Source organism: Cucumis melo, chromosome 7 (assembly GCF_025177605.1).
Source record: "Cucumis melo cultivar AY chromosome 7, USDA_Cmelo_AY_1.0, whole genome shotgun sequence".
In the NCBI taxonomy this organism is placed as follows: Eukaryota; Viridiplantae; Streptophyta; class Magnoliopsida; order Cucurbitales; family Cucurbitaceae; genus Cucumis; species Cucumis melo.
Window position 1 is genome coordinate 21,364,420 of NC_066863.1, and position 9,595 is coordinate 21,374,014.

The window sequence follows — 9,595 nt, forward strand, 5'->3', positions numbered from 1 at the left end:
GTGGTCATATACTCGGACAAAGACCTCTTCCCTCGCTAATGGAAGTTTGTTTTGAAGTCCGCCTGGAAGAGGATCGCACTAATGCCATGGGTGTATTGACTACCCCTACCATTGACTCCGCAGCCTTTAGCGCTCGGTCCTCAAATCATGACAGTGACAAGAATAATGGGAAGTCAATTCCTGTGTGTGAGCACTGCAAGAAACAATGGCACACCAAGGATCAGTGTTGGAAACTCCACGGTCGTCCCCCAGGAGGTAAGAAACGGTCCTCCAACGAGAAACAGAACTCAGGACGTGCCTACATTAGTGAGACTACACCTGCTAGCACTTCTCAATCAACTGATCCTACTGTGAGCCAGACCAAGACTCCGACTCTGGGTGCCATTGCTCAGTCAGGTATGCCTCAATCCCTTGGGCTTATTAGCGTTGATGGGAAGAATCCCTGGATCTTAGACTCGGGGGCTACAGATCACTTGACAGGTTCTTCAGAACACTTTATCTCATATGCCCCGTGTGCCGGTATGAAAAAATCCGAATAGCCGATGGCTCTCTAGCTCCGATCGCTGGCAAAGGACAAATAGTTCCCTTTGACGGTTTTGCTCTCCAGAATGTTTTGCATGTCCCTAAACTGTCTTACAATTTGTTATCTATAAGCAAGATCACTCGTGAGTTGCATTGTAAAGCTATCTTCTTACCTGAATCGGTTTATTTTCAGGACATGAGCTCGGGGAGGACGATTGGCACTGCCCGGCATAGCAGGGGACTTTACATCCTTGATGATGATACCTCATGTAGTAGTTTGTCTAGGGTTAGTTTACTGTCATCCTACTTTAGCACTTCTGAACAAGACTGTATGTTGTGGCATTTTCGACTGGGCCACCCAAACTTTACATATATGCAACATTTATTTCCCCACCTTTTTTCTAAAGTTGATGTCTCTTCTCTATCTTGTGATGTGTGTATCCGGGCAAAACAACATCGAGTCTCTTTTCCCTCACAACCATATAAACCTACACAACCGTTTAACCTCATCCATAGTGACGTTTGGGGTCCTTCCAAGGTCACCACCTCTTCGGGAAAGCGGTGGTTTGTAACTTTCATTGATGACCATACCCGTCTCACCTGGGTCTACCTTATCTCAGATAAATCCGAGGTTCCATCCATTTTCCAAAACTTCTATCATACTATCAAAACACAATTTCATACAAAAATTGCAATTCTTCGAAGTGATAATGGTCGGGAATTCCAAAACCATAACCTTAGTGAATTTCTAGCCTCCAAGGGGATTGTTCACCAAACCTCATGTGCCTACACTCCTCAACAAAATGGAGTGGCCGAACGAAAAAACCGACACCTTGTGGAAGTAGCCCGCTCACTTATGCTTTCCACTTCCCTTCCATCATACCTGTGGGGAGATGCTATTCTTACAGCTGCTCACTTAATCAATAGAATGCCTTCTCGTATCCTCCACCTTCAGACTCCCTTAGATTGTCTTAAGGAGTCTTACCCCTCTACTCGTCTTGTTTCTGAGGTTCCTCTTCGTGTGTTTGGGTGCACCGCCTATGTCCATAATTTCGGCCCTAATCAGACCAAATTTACCCCTCGGGCTCAGGCCTGTGTGTTTGTTGGGTATCCCCTTCACCAACACGGTTATAAATGTTTTCACCCGCCGTCTAGGAAATATTTTGTCACTATGGACGTTACTTTCTGTGAAAACCGACCCTACTTTCCTGTTAGCCATCTTCAGGGGGAGAATGTGAGTGAAGAGTCTAACAACACCTTTGAATTTGTTGAACCTACTCTTATTACCGTGTCTGACATTGATCCTCATCCCATAATCTTACCCACAAACCAAGTTCCCTGGAAAACATATTACAGGAGGAATCTCAGAAAGGAAGTTGGGTCCCCTACTAGTCAACCGCCGGCTCCAGTCCAAAATTTCGAACCTCCTCGAGACCAAGGTATGGAAAACCCTACAAAACCTTGTACTAATAATACAATGAGTGAGAATGACAAGTCTGATGTTGCTGTTCTTGAAAATATGGAAGAAAAGAACCGTGATGATGAGACTGAGGTTAGAATAGAAACCAGTAACGATGAAGCTGAACAGGGTCATACAAGAAAACTTGATGAGTATGATCCCTCTCTTGACATTCCAATTGCATTGAGAAAAGGTACCAGATCATGCACTAAACATCCCATTTGCAACTATGTTTCCTATGATAATCTCTCTCCACAGTTTAGAGCGTTTACAGCAAACCTTGACTCTACCATAATACCGAAAAATATCTACACTGCTCTAGAGTGTCCTGAATGGAAGAATGCTGTTATGGAAGAGATGAAGGCTCTCGAAAAGAATAGAACTTGGGAGATCTGTGCTTTACCCAAGGGACATAAAACTGTAGGATGCAAATGGGTATTCTCTCTCAAATACAAAGCAGATGGTACGCTTGATAGACACAAGGCAAGGTTAGTTGCAAAGGGGTTCACTCAAACCTATGGTATTGACTATTCGGAAACTTTTTCTCCAGTTGCTAAATTGAATACTGTTAGAGTCCTGCTATCTGTTGCTGTGAACAAAGATTGGCCTCTATACCAGCTGGATGTTAAGAATGCTTTTTTGAATGGAGACCTTGTGGAGGAAGTCTACATGAGCCCCCCACCAGGATTTGAAGCCCAATTTGGTCAGGAGGTGTGTAAACTCCAAAAATCTCTATATGGTCTGAAACAGTCTCCGAGAGCATGGTTTGACAGATTCACTACCTTTGTCAAGTCCCAAGGGTACAGTCAAGGGCACTCTGACCATACTTTATTTACAAAGGCTTCCAAAACAGGAAAGATAGCTATTCTAATTGTTTATGTGGATGACATTGTTTTGACTGGAGATGATCAAACAGAAATCAGTCAACTAAAGCAAACAATGGGTGATGAATTTGAAATCAAAGACTTGGGAAATCTGAAATATTTCCTTGGAATGGAGGTGGCTAGATCAAAAGAAGGTATTTCCGTGTCTCAGAGAAAATACACCCTTGATTTGCTAACCGAGACAGGTATGTTGGGATGTCGTCCTGCTGATACTCCTATTGAATTCAACTGTAAACTAGGAAACTCTGATGATCAAGTTCCAGTTGATAAAGAACAATATCAGCGCCTTGTAGGTAAATTAATTTACTTATCCCATACTCGTCCGGATATTTCCTTTGCTGTGAGTGTTGTCAGCCAGTTTATGCAGGCTCCCTATGAGAAACATATGGAAGCTGTTAACAGAATCCTGAGATACTTGAAAAATACACCTGGTAAAGGGTTGATGTTTAGAAAAACAAATAGAAAGACCATTGAGGCATATACTGACTCAGATTGGGCAGGATCTGTTATTGATAGAAAGTCTACATCCGGTTATTGTACCTTTGTTTGGGGAAATCTTGTAACTTGGAGGAGTAAGAAGCAAAGTGTTGTGGCCAGGAGCAGTGCTGAGGCTGAATACAGAGCTATGAGTCTGGGAATATGTGAGGAAATTTGGCTCCAGAAAGTCTTGTCAGATCTTCATCAGGAATGTGAGACACCATTGAAACTTTTTTGTGATAATAAGGCCGCTATTAGTATTGCTAACAACCCAGTGCAACATGATAGAACTAAACATGTTGAGATTGATCGGCATTTCATCAAAGAAAGACTTGACAGTGGAAGCATATGCATTCCGTACATTCCTTCAAGCCAACAGATTGCTGATGTTCTTACCAAGGGGCTTCTCCGACCACACTTCGACCTTTGCGTTAGCAAGTTGGGACTCATTGATATTTACCTCCCAACTTGAGGGGGAGTGTTAGAATTAGTACTTTTGGAAAGAATAAAATATACTTTTGGAAAAAATAAAATATAAGATTTTATTTCCTAAATATTTCCTAAATCTTTTCCTTTCTTATTCCTATTGTACTCTATTTATACTCCCTTTGTACCTATTGTTTTTGTTCATAAGAAAAATAATAAAAACTAAAGTATCGTGGTTTTTCTCCCGGTTCTCGGGTTTCCACGTAAGTCTCGGGTTGTTGTTAATTGCTTTCAATATTAGCAAATGGGAAAAAAAATGAACACATATTTGGCCAAAGGATTATACCATAATCAGAATCATGAGCAAAGGAAAAAATGTAAGAGCAAAGGAAAAAAAGTAAGAGCAAAGGAAAAAAATTAACATAGATATGAGCATAAACAGAAGCATTAGCAAAGGAAACAATATGAGCAGACACTACAAGAATTAACGAATCTTCCAACGTATAGGGGCATCAGAGTAAATAACAAAATGTGTAGGAAAAGGCTTATTTGACGCAATAACCAACGTCAGGAACAAAGTTGGCAGTAATTCGTCTGGGGAGGCAACATCGATACCTAAACGGGACGACGTCGACAATGACTTTCGCCCGATGCACGATTCGCCGACTAATTCAAAAAGTCGAGGAAGGGTATTTCCGACGTCCGATCAATGTGTCGACCATAGAGTATTGCTGATGTCACCCTTGACATCAGCAGTATGTAACGCTCAACACTGCGTCAGAGGACATTTGCTAGATACAACGTCGGGAATTTTTTTTAAAAAATATTATTATTATTTAATTTTTTTAATCTATTAAGTTCTTATTCAATTTATATTCAATCAAATTCTGAAAAAAACTAACATAAAATTAATAAAAAAAAAGTATTAAAATACCAAATCCTATTTATGTTAAAATTAAATCAAATATTTAAAAAGTACACATATGTAGGTTCTGAATTATATGAAAAATACAAACTAAAAACTAATTTTCCTAATCGCCATGGACGTCAGTTTCCCCAAGGCTCCCAACCTACAATGACATAAAAGTAAAGTTAGATACATATCACAGATAAGAAATTAAAGAACTTGAAAGTTGAAAAATACGTACTGCAATGGAATCGAGGTCCTTTTTGTGCTCAACTCGGTTCCTCAATCATCATCCTCATTTCTTCTATTTGTTGAGCATTTTCTTCTACCATTTGTCAGGTACTTCCTTCCATTTGTTCGCTAACCTCCTTGTCGTGCATCTTTCTCATATGATGATGACGAATAACTACTAGCAGTCTTTCAGAATTTTGGCCTGGAGCCCAACCAAGACCTTTTGAGTAGCTCGATCGTCTACCTAAAATTGTCCCACATATCTCATTCCTAGAGAATCCTCTGAGGTAGCTGGGACTGAAGTTCTAGCATTTGATTCTGCAAGAAAAATTTTAATTAAGTCAAACTCGTAAATAAAAGTACAAAATAAGACAAAAGATTTTCATAAACTTACATATGCATCCGTGACCACCTGCAAATGAGCTGGCCACTCCGAACCTATGTTTCTCTAAACAACTCCACACAGTCGACTAGTTGACCTTGTTTTTCAACGAGCTCATGTTGTCATTGTAGAAACAACTTGGATCCACTATTATGGTTGTAAGGGTGCTTCACTCTAGCAGCCCTGTTGATCCTTAATTGATCCCACATACAAACAATTAAAATGTTACATACAAATAACAAAAATGAAATAACGGTGAGGAACATTAAAAAATGTAAATCACCTGAAACTGTCAACTATGTAGTGATTGCGGAGGAAGTGCCAATCTTCTACACAACTTTTCAATATGGGGGTGGGTTGGAATGTGCTTGTTCAAGATCACTGAACTTCTTAAAATGCCTATGGTTGTCTCCCCTGAACTCTTTCCACGTACTGAGCTTTTAATGCTCAACAAATCGAGTAAGTATTCGATTTGCAAAATCAAGCACTAACCATCATTACAAAAGAAAAGTACACATGGATTAGGTTTCTCTCTCTCTCTCTCTCTCTCTCTCTCTATATATATATATATATATATATATATATATATATATATATATATATACACGTAGATAACATATATATAAGGTAATTTAAAAACTTACCCGTTAACCGCCCTTCACAACCTCGATGTACTCTAGAGTAATAACAGTCCACTTAAGGAAGCAGATTGAAAATATATCTCGTGTTAACACATTGATGGTGTTGCTGAAGCGAACAACATGTGGCGGGATCGACTTATCCGCTTATAGAGCGATGGATATTGGGATCTTCCCATTCTGATGCACGTATCTATCTAACTCCAAGTTCTTAGAGTGCTCCTGTCTCCTAAGAGTTCGAGTATTGGGTTGAGAGGCATCTACGAATTAGAAGACTATAAAAAACAGAACTCCATTTTATGCAATTAATTATTTAAGTAATGGGACTAACTTGACGTATCGCCCACCGAAGATGCTTTTCCCATGTTGTTGAACATAAAGGCATCGAAATCAAAAGAGCATCGACTTATCCGCTCCTAGAGCGATGGATATTGGGACATATAAACTAAAATTAATTAAACAAATGAGAGTATTTGAAACTGAATATATAAAAAATAAAATATGTGAATACGTGATTCGTCATTATTAGTCATCATCACTTGATCTGCGTTGAATGGATAATTGTTCATCATCATCCTTTATGAAATCGTTAACGAAATGATGCACAATCAGTCTTTCCACCATTGCAGGATCAAAATCAGGTCTGCACAAGGTATTATCCTTAACGTGTTCATCCACATGATGTCCAACAACGATTTTCAGTACATTCAATTGCTCATTCTCAACATCTTCAACTTCGGGCACGTCCCATCTACATTTATTTTGGACCACTTGAATGTTCCAATTGGCACCATTTTTTAGGTCCTCGAGGTAAATGACTTGATGTGCCTGGATGGCGAGAATGACCGGTTCCTTAGAAAACCAAAAAGGCGACATGTTAATTGATTTATACCCTAATTCCATGTGTGTCCTATGGTTTTTATTCTTATCTATGTCAAACCATCTACACTTGAATAGCCAAACACGTCGTCCCATCAGATATTGAATGAAAAGAACTTCATCTAATATATCGTAGAAATTGTTGTCGGCACTTCCACTGCCACTATTTTTATCGACTACTATGACTCCATTGTTTTGTATAGTACATCGAGAATTACGCTCTATCGTGTGAAATCGTATCCCATTGACGATGCATCCACTATAAGACCGAACGTCAAGTAAAGGTCCCGTCGTAAGTGAGGAAAAATCATCTGAAAGGCTTTATCTCTCACGTATTTCTATAACTTAAAATTGATGTAAATGAATATGAATTCTGAAATAAGAATATATCAATTCCCAAATTCATGTACTCTATGTACCCGAGCTCTAAACTAATCAGGAAATGCTAGGTGATGTCTTTTAAATAAGTTAGCAGTGTTTTGAGCTTGACGATGTATCAACCTCAAGTATTTCCTAAGTACATAGTTGTGAGTCTTTGTGACGATAATAACTTAACAAAAACTTAAAATAGCCAGTGAAGTATAGAGTTGAAAATGCGTACTTGCGGTATTCCGCTATTTCATCTACATTGTTCAAGATGTACCAATGTGCAAGGCGTTTCTCTTTCTATGATAGAGCTCATGAACTTGACGCACCTAATAATTGTACCTTTTGCACGAACACTTCAAACTCACCAAGTACCTTGTGATCATGAATGCTATCATCATTTTGTTCATCTCGAGTAGATCGAGTTTCAATCCCACTTAGATATCTTGAATAAAAAGTCCTTAATTCATTCATCACATATGCTTCTACAATAGATCTCGCAGGACGTGCTTTGTTTTAAACAAACTATTTTAGCGTGCATAAACTTCTCTCAATGGGATACATCCAACTATAATTAACCAGACGATTGACTTTTGCTCCATATGGTAGGTGAACGACAAGGTGTACCATTACGTCGAAGAATGAAGGTGGGAATATTCTTTCCAATTTACACAGTATGATTATGATATCTTCTTGCTATCAGTCCAAATCACTTATTTGTATTTTTCTTGTGCACAAGTCACGAAAAAAACACAATTTAATAACTGCAATGTACACATTTTTTTGGTAGATACACTCGAACACCAAGAGGGAGAAGTCGATGTAGCAAAACATGATAGTCATGGATCTTAAGACCTGATATTTTCTTGTCTTTGTCATTCATACATCGTGAAATATTAGAAACAAATTCATGAAGAAATTTAACTGATTTTAGATACTTGCAAAATGCAACTTGCTCACTGCTAGTCAACATGTAACTTGCATGGTGCTTCACTAATCTGTTATCAACTTCTATCAAGTGTAAATCCTCTGTTCTTTTTAAACCTTATAGGTTCAACAAAACATTTATGGTATATTTTGTTTTTCCTTCAATATTCAACAATGTAACGAGCAAATTGTCACAAACATTCTTTTCGATATGCATTACATCAAGTTTATGATGTATTAATAGATTTGCCTAGTAAGGAAGTTCGAAAAAGATACTTCTCCTCGTCCAATTTAAAGCTCTCTTTCTCTTCTTATCTTTTAGTGAGAGATGTTTACTCATCACTGGAAACTCCAGGAAATCTAGTTATTTCAAGATATTATGCCCATTTAGTACAACTGGAGGAGACCTACATCTACACTTCCATCATGTAGCTTACTTTTATGCCAAACATGTTTCTCTAGAAGATAAAGTCGGTGTCCCATGAAATATATTTTCCATCTTATCTCGAATGACAATCTATCTCTCATGCTTCTGCGGCATGCTTGATATCCTTTCGTACTCCACCCAGATAAGTCACCATGCGCCAGAAAGTCATAAATTGTCCACAACAAGGTTGCATACAACTGAAAGAATTGTCTGATAAGCGAATCACACGTACGAACACCAAAACTTTATAACTCTTTCAATTTCTAAATCAATGGTTAGAGGTAAACATCAATTTTCCTACCAGGAGATCTTGGATCGGGTATGAGCAATGACATGAAGAAGTTGGACTCTTGCATGCATTTTCAAGGTGGAAAATTGCAAGGAATTAATACTAAAGTTCACATACTGTACGAGGTACTCAGATTCCAAATGGGATTAAACCCATCAGAAGCTAATCCTAAACGAACATTCCGTGAATCTGAAGTAAACTCAGGAAATTCACAATCAAAATTCTTTCAACCCTCTGCATCAGCTAGATGTCATAACACATCATCTGTTTCGACTTGTTTATCCTTATGTCATCTCATGTCAGACGAACCCTCTTGCAATACAAACAATCATAGTAATCTCGGTATCAATGGAAAGTGGCACAATACCTTGTGCAAAAAAAAGATTTCTCTCTATTAGGACTAACCTTGTACCGAGATTCACAAGTTGGACAATGTTGCAAATCCTCAAACTCCTTCCTGTACAATACACAGTCGTACTTACATGCATGAATAGTCTCATAGCCCAAGCCTAAGTCTAGTAGTTTTCGTTTGATTTCGTAGAATGAACTAAGGATAGTAGTATTACACATTGGAACACTACTTTAAACATCTCCAATAACATGTCGAATGACTTATTACTCCAATTGTTGAGAACCTTGACATGCATCAACTTAACCAAGAAGTTCAGGGATGAAAATTCTGAACAACCGAGGTATAGCTCACTATGTGCTTCATTTAATAACTCTTGAAATATGTTCGCTGTCTCTTATTCTACCTCACTATTAAATAGCACGTCATTCT